At 32.5% G+C, this 16,882-nt stretch overlaps 1 protein-coding gene and 1 long non-coding RNA gene across 3 annotated transcripts in view; one reads left to right on the top strand and one right to left on the bottom strand.

The window, feature by feature from the left end:
• The window catches only part of LOC108966787, an 83,347-nt gene extending 79,826 nt beyond the window's left edge, over positions 1-3,521 (bottom strand). The window contains exon 1 of the long non-coding RNA XR_001993215.1: positions 3,480-3,521. This is a non-coding gene — a long non-coding RNA (uncharacterized LOC108966787). The remainder of the gene's footprint in view (positions 1-3,479) is intronic.
• The window catches only part of LOC108966784 (cysteine-rich motor neuron 1 protein), a 378,691-nt gene that overhangs the window by 153,239 nt on the left and 208,570 nt on the right, over positions 1-16,882 (top strand). The window lies entirely within an intron of this gene.

Here is a 16,882-nt window from a genome sequence, read left to right as displayed (position 1 = left end):
TTTATCTTTGAATATTAAAACAAAAAAAAAAAAACAAAAAAAAAAAATTATATTATGGCCCATTAAGCAGCATGACTCCAAACCATACAAAAAATAACTTTATCACACTTTGCTTCACTTCACGTCTGCGTGGAGCTATACTCATACATCACACACACATAAACATATATACATATATGTATGTACATATCCACAATGCATGTTTCCAACGCTTACCTCAGTACTAGACGTGTTATTTGCTTATCTTATCTACAAAACACAAAAAAAAAAAATAGTATGATGCGTAAGTAAGCGCACAGAGAAAACTAACGCTGCGCCGCTTACCTTCACACCGGCATACGTACAAACATACACTATGCTGGCTCGGAACGTATGTAATATGGAGTTGTCTGATATAGTAAACGTAGTGACTAGCATTCAGTTACCAAAAACTACAATACAAAAGTGGGAATGATTGAAATACAACAACAACGATTAACTTTTCAAAATCTAATGTGAGTATCTCCGAGTATAGTGTTTGCCATGACAGCTTGCTAGCGTGCAATTCTTTTCCTATAACAACTTTTCCGTGAATTTGTTTTTGTACTAGTATTTGTTGATTATTGAGTTTTTATGTATATATGTATTATGTATATATATATATATGTATATGTATATATATGTGTGTGTTTATGGGTATGCGCGCGCATTTGCTTTTACGCATTTCGCAGCGCGTCGCAACGCTTTCAAGTTTTTTCTTATTACTTATTTTTATTTTATTTATTTATGTGTTTTTTATTAGTCTCTCAACACCATTATGATTTTTCTAAGCGCTACTGTGCAGCTTGCGGCACTGCGGCTGCTGTGACGTATTTAATGTTTGTTGGGAATTCGGCTGCTTCTCGGTGTATAATTTATGGTAGTTCAATAAATTATTTTATCCACGCATATATTATACAAAAGCGTGTGTTTTTAAACTGGCAGTATTAAAAAAAATATATTGATATTTATTGATATAAAAGCTTATATACATATATGTGACCTGGTCTACGGAAAGGGGGCTTAGGTGTTAAAAAATCTTAGTTGATTGGGATGGAAGATGAGATGCTTTTTCACGTGATAGAATCCAAAAAGTCATAAACTAGTTTTCACACGTTAGCTCCCTTTTCGTAGACCAGGTCACATACATATATATATTTCTCAAAAATTATTATTTTATATTCGTTAAAAAATATTTACATCGCTTTAAAGCCTGTTGCTTATAATCGTACGCCAACATTAATAAACACAAAAATATTTCCCTTTTCACTTGTAATTGAGAACAAAGCGCTTTATTCAAAAAACAAAAAAAAAATTGTGAAAGCAATCAATACAATAATGAAATATTGCCAAACAAGAGCTTTATTAAAAAACTCCATTTTGGAAGGCTTTCCCAAAATATATACTAGTAGATCACTCCATTCAATCAAGAAGCAGAGATCACTCCATTTGTCATCCCACTTGGAGGTAGAGAACCTCATCTAAAGGTTGGCATACAAGAATTTCATTTTACTCGATCCGATATCAGCAATTCCACTAACAGAACAGCTTATTGGTGAGAAAAGGACGTGTGCCCAATTTCAATTCGATATCTCTAAATTTGCGGGAGTAGCTAGCGTATAGACAGATAAAACAATGGGCATAGTTCAATTGACTTCATATGTATATAGAGTTTTCCAATAACAGTGACATTATTTCTTTAAAAAAAAAAAAAAAAAAAAAACAAAAAAAAACAAAAAAAGAAAAAAAAAAAAAAAAAAAAAAAATAAAAAAAAAAAAATAAAATAAAAAAAAGAAAAAACTCATTCCAATATATTTTTATTTAATCTGAAGTACAATCGATAAGGATTGTAGGACTACTTTTGCAGGAACGAATTAATGAACCCAATTTTAGAGTACATTTTCCACTAAAACAAGTCGTATGTTATGAATAGCACGTTATATTGACTTCCAAAGCTTGAATAGAATCTAGTTTAATGCTAAAGAGCAGTGACTTTAAATAACCCCACAATAAGTAGTATAATGGTTTTAATCAAAACTTCCTTGAGCAACTTTTCAAAGTCCCAATTTTTTCAAATAATTGTATCTCCAAACTGTGGCACATAAGCTCGTATTGCTGAAACCAGATACAGTTAAGATCAACCTGGTCTAATTACGGCCATAAAAAGTAGGTTATCATCGATCTGTACCGCTTTCCATTGACAGTAATGGTGTCACCACCAGCTTCATTTCGAAAGAAGTACAGACCGATGATCCCAATAGACCAAAACCTACCGGAACCGACAGTTTTGTTTATTTATCGCACCATAACCGCTACTGTCAGAGCGTTACAAATCGATGATAACACTGATGAAAGTCAGCTTCATCGCAGAAGATGGTTTTCTTAAAAAAATTCTTATGGTTTTCAAGTTTTTTCAAAGAGAAATCAGCAAATTCATGACGTTCTTGAATGCGTACAATTTTATACAGATGGTAGCCCAAAACATTTTTGCGAAATTCGCCGCGTTGTGATTTGAAGCATTCCCAATTACTGAGAACATCTTGGAATCGACAAATTGCAAAAATATTTTTATTACTTCGAGCGGTTCTTTGTCTTATTGACTATTGAACTTTATGTAAAAAAAAAAAAATTACGCTCGATCTTTTCGATTTTAGCAGTCGACGTTTTTGAGCCAATTTTTGTTCAGCGATGCGGCCCATTTCTGGTTGAATGTATATGTAAACAAGCACAATTGCCGCATTTGGGACAAAAAGCAACCTGAAGAGGAAAGCTGCCATTTCATCAAAATGAAGTATTTGGCGATGTTTATGGGCCGAGTGAATCATCAGAATCTGTTTCTGTGCTTTTCCTCTAAAAAAGTAAGGAACCCCAAAATGGGTCACACTTTAGTAAGTTGATATTTATCAATTAATTAGACATGCAATTACTTTAAACACAAGAACACATTCAGTATTTTCATAAATAAGGTCGCAATCTGGACACTTCAAAGCATTAAAATTATACTGAGACAGAGAACTTAAAACAAACTTCTCTGACTGAGACATCTAGTGCAACAAAAAAAAAAAAACTGCTTGCCTAAAATTTTTTTTTCTTTTGTAGAGCTGTGTACTTGTCACGTAGTATGAGTTTAAGAGTTTATATTTAAATTAAAAAATTTGTGCTCGTATATTTTTCACTGTTATTTATTTCAAAATTTTTGTCAGAAACACCTGTTGTTTGCAAAATTTATTATTGGCTTGAAAACGGATATCTATATTGTGTGTTGAAAGTTTTGACACAATTTTGGAGATTTTAGAAATGTCAAGCGGGAAAAGAATTTAAAAAAATTGCGAAAGATAAATATAATTAATGAAAAAAAAAATTTTATCGGCTCGAATAAATAAAAATATTAACAAAAAGTATTACAGTTTAAATTGGAAAATATATTATATTAAAAGAAGTTGGTATTATGTAGACTTACCTTTACAAGTTTTTTTAACTAAATTGTTATTATTGTTGTGCTTTTGTATACTTGTTTTTAAATAACTTTCTTATATATTTTTAATTATTATTATTTTTATTTTTTTTTATATATTTTCAATTATTTTTTTTTTATTTTTTATATATATTTTCAATTATTTTTTTTATTTTTTATATATTTTTAACAGTGCTTCCTCACAGTTATGGGTAGTCAAAACAACAAAAAACAAAAAAAAAAAAAAAACACGAGCTTTGTTTAATTGTAAAACGTCAATCAAATTGAGTAGTTTCTATTTTTGCTATTTTTTAATTCTATTTTATTCCTTTTTTCTTTTTTTGTTTGTTTTAAATTTGTTGTTATTATAATATAACAGCGTTTTACATGTTATAATATAATATCTAAACATTAATTTTCATATTCCATACTCAATCAGCATTTGCTTTCCCAAATGTTTCACAAAACTACCCCAATATTTCACCAAAATACCCAGTTCGTAAAATTTCCGGAACAACAAAATTTATCGTTTCACTTAAATTTTTTCTTGCTTTCTTCAGCTATTCACCTATATATTACAGATTTTAACACACGCCACTATTTTTGCAGTTAATTTGGTATATTTCTCACACCACTGCCGTTCACGTAAATTTATTGTACGTAATAAATTTTTCATAAATCAACTAAATTAAATTGTTCGCTTTCGTCATACAAAAAAAAATATTACACAAACAATTTTTCGGCAACCAAATAATATTTCTATCGACAAAATTTAACTTAATACCGAACGTTCGCACGCGCTCGCAATTCAAGAACGACTGATTGGTACGCTAGCGTTTTGAAAAAGTTAACGTTTGACGCCTTGCCTGGTGCTGGGCTAACTCTGTCGCGCAGTTGTCGCTTGGAACTGCTGCGAAAGGTAGCCGCCGCCGCCGCCGCCGCAGACGACGTTGCCGGCTGACCAACGCGCGCACGACGTTCGCAAAACCGGCTAAAAAGATCAAAACGTTCGTCGCAATTTACGAGTACGAAAGCGCGCTGTCAAACAGCCATAGCGGCAAGTTGTTGGTAGCAGCTGAGCGCGCTTCGTACGCAAACACGCAGTCCAAGTTTTGTTTGTGCGCCGCTAACGGCGCTGCTTGACGTTGTTGTCATCAATGTTGGGGAGCCGGCAAAATGCGATCACTTGTTGCTGTTCCGCAGTGTTTTTGTTTTTATAAAAAAAAAATCTAACAAAATATTTGTATGCTCCATTTGACGTTTGTCATTTGTAGCGCTCTTTATTACGTTTTATAGTAATTTGCTTTTCTCTTAGATATTGTGGGTTTGCTCTCACACGCTCTTTTGGCTTATGCTTGGCAGTTGGCGCATCAATATTTATTGATCAGTGCTCATTGGACGAGAGCTTTTATGCATGCATTAGTGGTAATCGTTGCTCCCAAACGGCGCCACTTTTACTCCCGTTCTCGTTCTCTCTCTCCCTCGTTTTCTCTTTAGATAACTTTTGAGTGGAATTGTTGGCGCTTTCTTGAGCAGCAAGTTTGCGATGTTTTTATTCGTTGTTAGCTTTTCTTCAAAAATTTTACGCTCAAGGCAAAACATTTGTATAAGTTTTGTTAGAAATTGGAGAAACATATTGTCTTATTCCCTGATAATGATAGTGATGAAGGTATTAAGCTTTTTATACATATTTTTGACAGTTCTTTGACACTTTGCGATATATTTTTTGGGACGGTTCTAGCGAAAAACTGGATATAAATACTCCCAGCGCAAGACAGCAAAGTTTTATCACCAGGATTAACATTTCCAAAATATTAAGATTGCAGGTACGAAAGTGTTTTTGAATTTACTAGATAGTTTGGCCTACGTAGCCAAGTAGGACCCTAGTTAGTTTAATTTTTCTTAGATATAAGGCATTACCATTCTTTTTTCTACCAGGAAAGAAATATAGGATTTGAAAAGCTGGGTTAATGTGAAATTGATCTTGTTGAGCAAAAACGATGGAGATAGCTATTAAAGTTGCATACTAAATTGAATTTATATTTAGTTTCTGTTCGGTAAGAGGTCTTCGTTAGTTTAGTATTCTCCGACATAAGGTATGAACGTAGTCTTCTTATGCCAAAAGTAAAAGGCTTGATTTAGAAAACTTTGGTTAATCTGAAATTGATCATAAGCTCAGTAATTGGGATCAAAATGAAGACAATGTCGATTAATGTTGCAGGCAAAATTAAAGTTATATTTAGGTTGTGTTCAGTCGGAGGCACTCGTTAGTTTAGTTTTCCTTCGATATAAGGTATGGATAGTCAAGGGTGGATTTGCAGAGCTTGGTTAATATGAAATTGATCTTGTTGCGAAGAAATTTGTATCAAGACGAATGCGATACCGATTAATGTTGTATGTCAACTTTGTATTATATAGGTATTTAAATTGTGTTTGGTTCCAACAAATTCTCGGTATTATATGAAGTTGTGCCGGATTCGTAATTTTTTATGAAATTACGGTGCCCGCTACTGGAACTTCAATATTAAAAATAGTGCAGAAATTTCATTTTTAAGACCCGTTTTTAAACGTCATTCCTCTGGAACCAGCATTTGTATTGAAAACTGTAATATGGGTTTATTCAACGAGAATTGATTGTATTTTCATCAGCGATCCCAAATGATCGTTTTTGGCCTTTCATAGCAATCTTGTTTAACTTCGGCATCCATAAAACTGAAAAGTTTCAGAAAAGAACCATTTAACTGATTCATATTCTGGATCTAAATACAGTCAAAGCAGAGAATGCTGCCGGTTTGACAGTCCTAGGGCTGGTCCGTTCCGGTTACGTACATAGATCCGACTGTTGTGGGAGTGGTTTCTTAGTTTCTCAGAGTTTCTAAAATTATACTCATTCAACATGATATTTCGTGATTTGAAGTAGTATTCAGGTAGGTGTCCCCAAAATGTTAACCCCGAGCTTGGATCCCGAAATTTCACGTTTCAAAGAACATTTCCTTCACTACTTTTCTATGTAATGTTTGTTATATCTCCAAAAAGCACACAAATAATTTTGAAGAGTTTTGCTGAGTTAACAGTGCCTCGACAGATATAAACCTTGATGCACAAGTATTCTTGTAAAATGTGTCCTCGAAGAATATAAATATTCATCAATTCTAACATAATTACCCCAAAATTAATGATTAAGTTTCATTTCTCTTGACTCTTGTATTATTTTCTGATATGTTCTGGCATGTAATCTTTTTTTATAACAATGGATCATTATCCATCAACTTCAAGTAGCCACTCTGTGAATATAAATCAGATTACATCGCTTCCGCCTTGTAAATTTTAATTGAAGATCAGTAAAAGCTTATTGCTGAGGGATGCAAATTCACGAAATTGCAGCTTATTTAAAGAAGAATAAAAATAATAATATAAAAAAACAGCATTACCTCATTTGCCTCATCATAGCTATTGTTACTACCGCGTATCTTGATATTGCCTGCAGACAGACGAATGTATGTATAATATTTACATACAGACATATTCGCCAGCAGCTTAAGTGCTCATATTTTGCTGTTGAATTTCACTTGTTATATTTGTTATTGCGCGTTGCTGCGTTGCGAACAACAGTTCTCATTATCTGTCGCTTATCTTAGCCAAATATTTTTCGAGTGCATCAACTCATTACAGTGTTGAGAACAATGTAATTTTTCTTACGTACTTGTTGTGCTACTTTTGGCAGACGGGCGCTTGCACCAACACAGATACATACAAGCAACATTTTTGCAGTCTTTTGTATAGTAAAAATGTACAAATATCATTCATAATTTATCTGAAGTGCTTGCCGTGCTATTTCGCCATGCAATATATGCATATATGTATGTATATGTGTTTGTAATGTCATTAACCGTATACTTTTAATATTTCTTTATTTGTATATATGTATTTATGTCTATGTGTGCATACGGCAGCTGTATGAAAATATAAATCATATGCACAACACTTGACCTCTTTTGCGAAAATTTTGACTCATGCGTATTTTGAACCAAGCCATGTTGGTTTTCCGTCGTACTTCTGTCAAGGGCATACATGTGTTTGTGTGTCTAAGATGGGGTTGATTACCAATGATATTCTCCTTTTTTTGTCTCATACTGGTCAGTGAAGAGAAAATTTAGTTTTTAATAAATTAAATGCAATATATATACTAGGCAAGCTACTTTAGGGTTTTACTTTTAATTTCCATATGAACAATAGGAGTAATTTCATTATTTGTGTAACATATTTCAATAACATATATTTTTAACTTCAAAATATCTAAATCACATTTCCACATTTTTCACATTTGAAATATAAAACTCCACATATTGGTAGGCGGTGTCACTCCCATTGTCTGATTTTGATGCCGTCTGCAATTAAACTTTCCTTACTATCTCGTTAACTTTCGGAAGCAGATAGTCAGTGGTGATGAAAAGTAGCACATCAATTAATCGATTAATGTAAGTGTATGTATATAGATAAATATATATGTATGTGTGTTTTTGTAATCATTTACTTATTTGTGAAACACATTTCAGATTAAGTACCTCAATAACGGCTATTAATCTATTTATTTAATCGTTTATCGATAACTACAAATATCTTTTCTTGCACTAACATCTTTACTAGTAAAATATATTTCAGATTTAGAAAATTTAACAATTAATCGATTAATTTAATCGTTTGTCGATAAGTAAGAAAAATGTTTTATTCTTATCTTTATTAGAATAATATATTTATTTAGCAATTTAAACAATTAATCGATTAATGTTATCGTATATCGATAAATCCATATGTATCTGTCTTCTTTTAATAATTTAATTATTAGTTAAGTGCATTTTAGATTTAAATATAAACAATTAATCGATTAATTCAATCGTATATCGATAACTATAAAATTTGTTCTTGCATTAACTTATTACTAGTAAAGTAATATATATTTCAGCAGGTGTTTTGAATAAAAATGACAAAATTAGGTTCAAACTATTTCACATTTCCTGAATAATAATTCAAAAAAAAAAAAAAAAACAAAAAACATAATTGAGGTTTTGTGTTATAATGTGTCCTTATTATATAAAATATGACATTTTCGGTGAAAATAATTTAGAATTCACATATTTGTCACACTTAGTTCACATAACTAGGTTGTCAGGTTGTCAGCAGGCATCCAAATGCTAATTTAGACAATAAATTTATTTAAATGTAATATTTGCGTAACCGCAAAATTAATGTCAAACTCATTGTCTACTTACCGGCGCTTCGAGGTGGATTATAGCGCTTCCCATACAAATACACACACACACACATACATGCGCAGACAACGCATTTCAGTGAAAAATTACACCAACGCCGACACACACTCATATCTACTCACTAATCCACTAAATATTTGTTAAGCAACGAACATAAGCCCTGCATAATGACGATAACAATGATAAAAACCAACAACAACAATGTGAAAGCAATAATAAAACGCGAAAATAAAATATGCAAGCCACAATAAATGCCAACAAATAAGCAGCAAAACGACAATAACACGCATATCAAGGCGTAATAACAATAAGCGAATGATAATAATAATGTTAAGTGATGTGCATATTAACAACAAAAACACAAATATGTGCGGTTATGTGCGGTGCTGAAGTGGCAGCAAGGCAGAGGTGGCGAGACAGAATATGCGTGCGAAGCTTAGCAATGACATTGTAGTGACACACACCAACACACATCAACGCCGAGGACAATGTGAGTTCCGGTACAGCATGTATGAGAGACCATGTGTGCGTGTGTGTAAGCTCATATATTTAGTAGCCTTTGTTACAAGTATTATTATGTATGAATATGATTATTGTGTTTTTGTGGGATTTTTGTTGTTACTAATATGTATTTATGTAATGTAGATGCATGCTCACGCAACTGTAGCTCTATATATTATATATATACATTTGTATGAATATATATAAATAAAAGTCTATAATATACATGCATATGTAAACATTTGTGGAGTTTGAGTTCATAATTGTATTTATGCTTATGCTTGTGCGCGCCGTCCGCTCATTCATATTCCATAACGCTTCAATCATGACCTTTATTCACTTAAGTTGTTGGCCCACTCACTATATAAATCTAAGTACGCCTTGTTCTAAAAATTATTGTCGTCAGGAATTTCGTTGCTATTACTAAAATCGTAATGAATGTAATGAAAATTATCGTTTAAAATTAACATTGCTAATTGATAAACTCATAAGGCCTGAACAAAAATTTTACACATTTTTTGTTTTAATTAAATCGCTTAATTTAATAAATAGTCGATAAATTTTAGCCATTAATCGGGTATTGATTTCTATTTTGCTCTTACATTTATTAGATTCATCGATAAATTTAAGAAATAATCGATAAATTTAATAAATAATCGATATATTTAACAAAGTAATCGTTTTTAATGGATTAATGAAACCAAATTTAAGACGTTTAATGCATACAACTTTACGCCAATTTGTTGTAAATTTATCGATTTATTTCATACATAATCGATTAATTTATATTTTTATTTTATAAATAATCGCGAAATTTAAAAATTTTATCGGAAGCTGATTTATCTATCTAGGTCTACGATATGTTGGCTTTGTAATTTTGTTGAATCGATTAATTTAATAAATAATCGATAAACTTGAACCGTTAACCATATATTTGTCACTATTTGGTTCTTGTATTGTATATTTGTATATTTTAGATTAATCGTTAAATTTAATAAACAATTGATAAATTTGAAAAGTTATTCGAGTGTTAATCTACTAATGATAGTACATATGATACGTTAAATATAAAACTTCTCGCTAATTTAGTTCGAATTCGATTAATAATATGTGTAATAAATCATCGATACTTTTAATAAAGTTATCGGAAGTTAATTTTTTAATGCATTATTTAGTTACTCATATATCGGTTTGGCAAGCTATTAAGCTTTTAATTAGTGCAAACTTGTTTATCATTTGTTTTAGATTAATCGATTAGTATAAAAAATCGATAAATTTATATCACTAGTCATGTATTGATTCTCACTTTCCTTTTTGATTTTTTCATAATCGAATATTTGTTAAAATTCAAATAATCGATGAGTTCAAACAATTAATCGTATAATAGTCGATAAATTTTAGTCGTATACATATTAATCGATTAATCGATTAATGATAATAAATGTAATACCTCTCAAATAAAAAACTTTACTGTAATTTAGTTCACAGATATATTAAATTTATTTGCCATAGTCGTCATCAAAAGTGGGGTCTCTCATCCGAGGCTGTTGTTGGGTTTTCATTGGGGTGGTTTTTTTTACGTGGCGGGTCCCAAACCCAGCGCAGAACCCTATGCAGGGAATGTTTCGCCTTCTCACTTTAGCTCACCTTCGAACGGATGTTCTTAGGCTACCCAGAGGATACTTGGTCAAAGACCGGAAGTCGTGAGCTGCTTGAGTCATATGTAAAAGAATCGTTTCTGGCCATTCCCAAGTGAATGGCGATCAGAAAACTTTCCTCACTTGCGTGAACTTCTACACATGACTCCATCCTCCCATTAAATAGTCAATAAATTTAAGCAAGTAATCGGAAGTTAATCTAGTTTTGTGCGTCGATTAATCATACTTTATATTAAAAAAATATTTTTTAAGTGACTAGAGGTAAGATGTAAAAAGTTTTTATAAGTAATCGTTATTTAGATGAATAAATTTAAACAATTAATCGATTACTTCCAGGGTATATCGATACATATATATTTTTTTTCCACTTACTAATTTATTTATAACTAAACTATATTTCAGGTTAACCGTTGATTTTTATAAACAATCGATTAATGGGAGCTTACTTATATCGATAACTATAAATAAGTTTTCTTGCACTAATTTCCTTATTACTTAACCATTTCAGATTAAGAAATTTACGACAATTAATCGATTATTTCAAGTGTAAATCGATAACTATAAATATCTTTTCTTATATGCATTTTTGTCGCTGCTGTATGCTTGATGCTTTCTATGTAATAGTTAGGTTTCGACTATTAAACCGACTTCAATGATGGTCTTCAGTTTACCTTGATTTCATATTCAATACCTTTTTCATATATTCCTGTATTTGGACCAACCTTTACTGCTATGGCAAAAATATACATACATATATTGCTGGTGCTTGTCAATCATTTCGCGAGCAAATATTTGTCAATGCGTTATTTATAATTTTTGGCATTTCATGCGAATAATTTAGTCATTGTAAATTTGCGCACTCTGCACATTTACATTTCCCCCTTCAGCCACTCCAGCCTTCAGCCGCTGCGACTGCCGCGGCTGTGCGACCAGCGTAAAAAACATTTTAATGGGTCAACACGCTATTTCATGGCGATATTTGTTTCCATATATGTATGTGTATCTAGATACATATGTATAGATGAATGCAGTTGTGTTAGAAATATGCACCAATACATATGCAAGTAATTGACTATATCAGCAGAATTCACAATTCGCGGTTGTCTGCCACATTTTCCAACGAATTGTGGCAGTTGCGGCGGCAACTATCATTTAGCAGCTGACATGCCACAAAATACTCATACATATATATTTTCAACATCTACTTTTAAATGAGTACGTGTGTGTATAGTTGTTTGCGCATGTGTCTATATCATTATCTAATGTCGCATCTGCGGTTGACGCTGTTGGTCCAGAATAATTTTCTGCGATTACTTTGTGGCATTTGCGCAGGAAGCCCAATTTATTGTGCAATGTTTTTGCGCATTTTTGGGCATTTGCTGATTGCATATCGATTGTTGTGTTGAGTGTGCGCGAGTGCGTTTGTTAAAATATACTATTTCAAAATGTGAAAGTGTGGTGGTGTATTGCAATGGATGATTTGTCGAACTTTGACATTTAAAAATTCAACAAATTTCTAAGGAATTTATTGAAAAATTAACATTTATTGTTGATGAGACATGAGAGAAGAAAATGGAAGAAGCGATATAGTATATATATTTTTTTTTCAAAATAAGTTAATAAAGAGTGAAATGGAAAGACAGATTACCGAAACTCAAACACGGAAAAATATTGCATTGAAAACGTGAAGAAGGTGGGGCGAGAATCATATCATCACGTCGTATTTTGTAATCGTGAAAAGGGATTTGGTAAACTTTCAAGCCCTTTTTGGAAAATGCTTGCAGTCTACTTTTATACCTTTAGGGGAAATTTTCGACTACAGAAGAAATTAAGAATTATTAAATATATAATTGGAAGTATTTGTCTCAGAGAACTCGATAAATTTGTGTTCCAACAATAATGACGTTACCTGTTCGCTCCCATTTCTTTTCTCAAGAATTCAGACAGAATCTTCAGACATTTTTATTTTGGGATTCTATTAAAATACATATTTTTTCTTTTAAGCCGTTCGATATCTTTTAGTCATACAACCAACCTTACAGAACTCTACGATCGAGAAAATCCTCTTATTCTTATAAATGTAAAATTGTATATGTATTGTATTGTCCCCATCAAGAATAATTAATTTAGCGGGCTATAGAGGACCACCTTTTACCAAGGTGTTGAATTAATAGCTGCGATTCAGTTTGTTCAATCTTCGATCCAATGCAAATTCCTTCCCCTCACTTGTTGAGAATGTCGTTAGACTGCATATAAAATCCCTTCACCGCGCGGTTCAAAACATGGAATTTAGTCAATACACACACCGCAAATGGGGAAAATGTGCTTAACCTAGCTCTTAGCAAACCAGCAAACGCTAAGCTAATGAGTTTTTAATGTAGAAATTACCATCATAATTTGCCTTTTTCTGATTATAAACAGTTTTGGTCATTAATTATTATTTCCCCATTTATTAAAGCGTTTATTTATATTATTTTATTGCGTTACAGTTTCTCCTCACGTTGATACTTTTACTGAATTGCTACGACGAGAAACTTTAGTGATATGAGAGTTCAGCTACCATTTTATATATGTATGTACATATTGACTATAGTTTTGTCGTTATCAAGAAACTTTCCAATAAAGACGCTCATTAGTGGCAGCACTGTTTACAGTACCCAAAATGTTGTCGCTGCGCAAACCGTCGGCCTCACCATGCTTACTCCTGACAACCTTTCATAGTCTCCTACAATATTTGCCTGCTCACAGCTCACTCTGCTTTCTAGCATTTGTAGCGACGTCGTTATAGCACCACCATAAGTGTCGATATTCAATTAATTTTACCGTCCCTTTAACGGTATTGCCGCCGTTGATTGTTTTTCGTCTTGTTTATATTGACTTTTGCGAGTTTTTGGTTATTTGCTTTTCTTCGTTGACCATTTCGTAGCGTGCGAATCTCAATTTAAGAAGTAAACTGGTTTTCAGTCATGACATTACTCCTACCATTCTTTCCAGTCATTTAGTGGTTGTCACCACGCCTTTTCTTCGCACCCTCCATCGGTTTTCAATAACTCTCGAATTTTCGTAAACTTTTACCATCACATCTTCCTCGTTTCTGCCGCTGTTTATGTCGTTTTTCTTTGGCGCTATCGTTTCCGTTATTTTGCTTTTGCTCTATTTACATAACTTAGAGTTGCTTTTATTTGTATGAATTTGTGTGCTTTATCGGAAGTCGCCACCGTTATGGCGTCAGTGAAGAAGCTATTTGAAATTAATTTTTGGTTGAGAAGCTTTAAATCTTTTTCTTATTTTCTCAACTCAAGCATGGCTCAGTTCGAAATTGTTTCTTCATTAGTTAGTTGTAAGCGTTACTCTAACGTATTTCGAAGTTTTTCCGTGAATGCCATGGGCTATGTTTTTCTTTCATTAATTTAAGTTGGTTCATTAGTGTGTTTTTATTTTTACTTTTGTTTATGGTTGCTTTGTAAATATGTATTTTAGTAGAGGTTTGCTATTATCAATTAGAGTGCAGGGAACGTAAATAAAGAAAAAATAATGGAAAAGCTGAAATGTTAAAAATATCATATTATTTCGAATATATTTGAAAAGTTTCTTGTTCGACTTTTTTCAATTTTGGTCTTGTATTATTCCTTGGTTGATTCTAGATGTATTAAAAGTTTCCATACACTTAATACGCTATTCGGTTTTAAGCGTTATATTAAGAGCGTATTTTAAGAATATATTGCAAATATTAAGTAATTTTCGACTGAAGTGCCTCAAAAAAGTTGTTCTTGATGTATTTCTTGCAAGAACTCAGCAGATTCTCTCCCATTCAGCTTCGAGAAATATAGTTTAACCGTAACTGAGCGAAGCTACTAACACTAATTATAGCACAGACACATACCAAATTGGAAGAATTTAGTGAATATGTAAGAGGTAGAGTGCCTCAGAAAAGTTATTCTTGAAGTTTTTTTTTTCGTAAGATCTCAGCAAATTTTTCCATCTAGTTTCGAGAAATACAGTATTAACCCTATCTGAGCTACGTTATGAACACTAATTACAGCACAGACTATTATTGAACATATTAAATTCTTGCTATTTTCAAAGAAGAGTGGATTGGAGATAATTTTATACAGTAAAGTTGTCAAATAAGAAAAAGAAAGTGAATATATAAAAGTTAGAATGCCTCAAAAAAGTTGATCACAACAAAATTCTCCTTATGGTTTCGAAAAATGTTGTGTTAAGCCAAACTATGTAAGCCAATATAAGAACCGCGATCATAGCACAGACACATACATACCAATCATAGGAAATTACTACCAGTTACTGTTTCGAAAGAAAAATAACAGCAAAACGGACTGGAGGTCATCTTTTCCAACAAAACGTAACATCCAGACGTTTGAGCTAAAAAGAGATCTATTATGAGAGACTTATTGAGGCAACATGCTCTACGACTTGGATATGCTATCACTACACCTCTATATCCTAAAAAAGGTTAAAGGTGTTTTTTTTACCAAAGATAACGTCAAGAGATTCTGCAAGAACAAATTTAGTTTTGATCTAAAACAACTATAACACCAGTAAGTATCTGTAGTAAACCACATTTTTAACTGCTCTTGAACGGTGTAGCCACCTTTCAAATATTTTTCAAGTATAAGGTGTTCCTTAGCAAAGATGACGTTATGATAAAATTTGAACTCTGCTGTTAGGCTGCAAGAACAAATTTGATTTTCATCTAAAACAACAAATTCTCAAGGCATGTTATTTTTAATTGTAGATGTTATTTACCCCATCAGTGACATTGAGGTTTATAAAATAAAGACGCTTCCGAAAATTTTATTAGCGGAGCTGTAAAGTAGGGTTCCAAAGACTCGTGTTCCAAAAAGCTCACAAGTTCGTCTCAAGAAAGCTTCTTAAATAAGTTCCTTTCCTTTGGGCTTAAGTAGAGGATTACGAGTATGCATTATATAGACAAACATAATACTATAATATAGTGACTTCAAAATGTAAAATGTGTTCCAGAACACTCGCTAGGCACAAAAGTCATAGAAATTGCATTATAAAGCGATAAAATATATTGTGCATATCACTCCTACTAATAACACTTTGATGCCAACATCATAGTGACCCACACTATGCCATATACTCGCCCAAGCCACCACACTTCAATAAAATTTCTAGAAATATGCTGCCATTACTTCCGGTAATTTGCTATTAACGCACCATTACTGTCAACTCGCAGCAGTCATCAATTACAAATACACATACAATTGCTTTTCGAAGTAGTAAGTGCACGTCAAACCACTTAAGTTTCATTCACTTACACTCCTCAATTTCCACACACACCCCCACAAAAGTAATCGAGAGCTATGTAGAGCATACACACGCCTTGAAGATTTCAATTAATTCACCATTAAATTTGACTGCCCCATTAAATTACGAAACAAAACCGCTAATTGTCAGAATACTACAACAATAACCGTTATATAAATGTATATGCGCAGTATTTATGCATGCAGTTGGCGGCGAAGCAAGCGCATAACGATAAATTAAAGGTAAAACAACAACAGTGCTAAGAATGAAAGCGAAAGCAAAGCTCGTGTAATGATAAAAGCATAAGTACCAACAATTACAAGGTACATTTAGCTAAAAAACAACAACAACAGCTATACTAATGCTAAACACATAAAAGCACAAAAATAAAGATAAGCGCAATACATACAAACAATAGCAAAAATAACAATGATACAAGCAAAATAATGCGATAACAATTTTCTGCATGAAATGAAATAAACGAGGAAAGCGCTCGGTTTGGTGCAACGGCGGCTGGGGCAGCTAAGCTCACACTGTGAAAAGCTGTGATAAGGACGGAAGTTGAATAAAAAATTATTAATTATGCAAATGTATAGATGTGAGCACACTTTCTGTAGAAAAGTGAAAATCTTTAAGCTTTTGTGTAGTAGAAAAAATAATGAAGCCAGGCAGAAATCGAAAAAGTTCG

The sequence above is a fragment of the Bactrocera latifrons genome, unplaced genomic scaffold (assembly GCF_001853355.1).
Source record: "Bactrocera latifrons isolate USDA-ARS-PBARC rearing strain unplaced genomic scaffold, ASM185335v1 scaffold_17, whole genome shotgun sequence".
Lineage (NCBI taxonomy): Eukaryota > Metazoa > Arthropoda > Insecta > Diptera > Tephritidae > Bactrocera > Bactrocera latifrons.
The sequence above is the reverse complement of the archived record's forward strand: the minus strand, read 5'-3'. Positions and strand labels throughout refer to the sequence as shown.